The 2,500-nt window shown below is 57.0% G+C and overlaps 1 non-coding gene across 1 annotated transcript in view; it reads right to left on the reverse strand.

Annotated features, from left to right (window-relative positions):
• The window catches only part of LOC126305303 (small subunit ribosomal RNA), a 1,893-nt gene extending 1,379 nt beyond the window's left edge, over nucleotides 1-514 (reverse strand). The window contains exon 1 of the ribosomal RNA XR_007553371.1: nucleotides 1-514. This exon is cut by the window's left edge and continues 1,379 nt beyond it. This is a non-coding gene — a ribosomal RNA (small subunit ribosomal RNA).
• Nucleotides 515-2,500: the final 1,986 nt, after the last annotated feature.

Here is a 2,500-nt window from a genome sequence, read left to right on the forward strand (position 1 = left end):
CGGATGAGTCCCGTATCGTTATTTTTCGTCACTACCTCCCCGTGCCGGGAGTGGGTAATTTGCGCGCCTGCTGCCTTCCTTGGATGTGGTAGCCGTTTCTCAGGCTCCCTCTCCGGAATCGAACCCTGATTCCCCGTTACCCGTTACAACCATGGTAGGCGCAGAACCTACCATCGACAGTTGATAAGGCAGACATTTGAAAGATGCGTCGCCGGTACGAGGACCGTGCGATCAGCCCAAAGTTATTCAGAGTCACCAAGGCAAACGGACCAGACAAGCCAATCCGATTGGTTTTGATCTAATAAAAGCGTCCCTTCCATCTCTGGTCGGGACTCTGTTTGCATGTATTAGCTCTAGAATTACCACAGTTATCCAAGTAACGTGGGTACGATCTAAGGAACCATAACTGATTTAATGAGCCATTCGCGGTTTCACCTTAATGCGGCTTGTACTGAGACATGCATGGCTTAATCTTTGAGACAAGCATATGACTACTGGCAGGATCAACCAGGGAGCTGCGTCAACTAGAGCTGAGCAGCCGGCCGCCCGGGAGTGTGTCCCGGGGGCCCGCGCGAACACGCAAGCGTCCGCTCAATTATTCTGCAAACAGGAGGAGGCCGAGCTCCCCTGCACGATACACCTCGAAACCCTCTCAGGTCCCGGCGGCGCGCAGCGCCGTCCTAGGTACTTGGTCGGTTTCGAGAGAGAGCAATCGCCCGGAGTTAGGCGAGTAGACGGTTTTAGTGCGAACACCCTTGCTCCCAACTGAGCTTGCCGCTGCCGACAGAGGCCCGGGAGCGTGCTGTCGTGGCATTGCCGGCGGGAGACAACACGCGCCACCTATGGTGACCGGCAGCTCCAACGCCAGCGCCACACAAGGGCAAAGCCCCACTTGGGTGCAGAAGCGAACTCTCCCAGCACAGCGCACGCGCCAACACGTCCGCACAACTGCGATACAAACCACCTGCGAGAACCGCTGGGGCGACCGAGCAGCAGACGGCGTCGCGGCGCCGAGTGCCAGGCGGCGGCGCATCCTCAACGCACACAGTCCTCAATCAGACCAGCACACTGCAGATGTCCACCGCGCTTCGCACCGGGCTCGGCTGAACCAACTTTGGCCGCCAGGCGCCGCGTGCAGGGTGCGCCGCAGCGTAGCTGCACCGCCTGCCGGGCCCGTCGGCTGGCGCTCCTGCCACTCGGCGCCCCCCACCAGCCGCCTGTTGCGCGTGCGCCCACGCAGCGCGCGGCCAACACGCCGGGCGGCCCCCCTTCACCGGCCGGGAACAGTCCCACCAAGCCACCGCCGCGTATCGCTTCATACCCACATGGACCTAGTCACGTGTGTGGATGTGGCGGGTACCGCTGAAACAACCGGTTAATAGCTGTACCGATCGTCGCCATCACAGATTCACCTCCAGCGTGAACAACCGCTCAACAACGGATTTCCAGTTCATTTGCGTATCTTGGGCAGTAAACGTAGATGTCCACCTACATTTGCGAATTCAACAATTCTTGCATGCCAGGATGTCATGTGTCACGACACGCTACATCAGACCACATACACACTGCGACATGTGCAGAAGAGAACACGTGGAAGGTGGCCCGAGCACGTATGCGATGTCCCTTCCGCGATCCACTGTCAACCGGCATCTGCGGCATGTCCCAGATATGGAACGCGGTCCACCAGGGTAGCACTTTGTGTGAGGCAATACGACAAAGTCGGAATACACGCGTCACTACATCAGACGGCTCACGCTGACCTGACCTGACCTGACCTGACCTGACCTGACTCACCGCACCACCACCCCCAGCGACCCAGGGTGACATACAATGCGTTCGTACGTTCCTCCCACACGCCTCTACGGCGTACCACAGTGCAACCTAGCTGTTATTGGGAGACGAGACAAGTAGCATCGAGCACAACATATGGAAATTGAGATTCGACACCGTTGGGCACAGCCAGCGTACGGTCACACGTATCACACTACTTCACTCTGTACGTAACGACCGATGATCGGTACAGCGTGTGGGTTACGCGTACGACATCAGCGGACAATGGACACAGACCATACCACGACGTACACTGAGGGCGTCGACATCTGAATGCAACTGAACAGCTGCGAGGCTCATTTAACACTCAAACGCCAGACCGACCAGCTTGAGAGGACAGAGACACAAAGAGGGGGACAGAGGGGGGGGGGGGCGGCGATATAGTCCTATTGCAGTACAATTGACAGTGGATAGCGGGAATATGTGGAAAGTAAGCAACACTCGCAAGACATCTACATGAGGATAACAACGACACCAGAGATTCCGAGCAGTGAACTATGTTAGGCAAAGGGACAACGTGGGTTAGGTTAAGGGACAACGTGGGTTAGGTTAAGGGACAACGTGGGTTAGGTTAAGGGACAACGTGGGTTAGGTTAAGGGACAACGTGGGTTAGGTTAAGGGACAACGTGGGTTAGGTTAAGGGACAACGTGGGTTAGGTTAAGGGACAA

The sequence above is a fragment of the Schistocerca gregaria genome, unplaced genomic scaffold, assembly GCF_023897955.1.
Source record: "Schistocerca gregaria isolate iqSchGreg1 unplaced genomic scaffold, iqSchGreg1.2 ptg000310l, whole genome shotgun sequence".
Classification (NCBI taxonomy): Eukaryota; Metazoa; Arthropoda; class Insecta; order Orthoptera; family Acrididae; genus Schistocerca; species Schistocerca gregaria.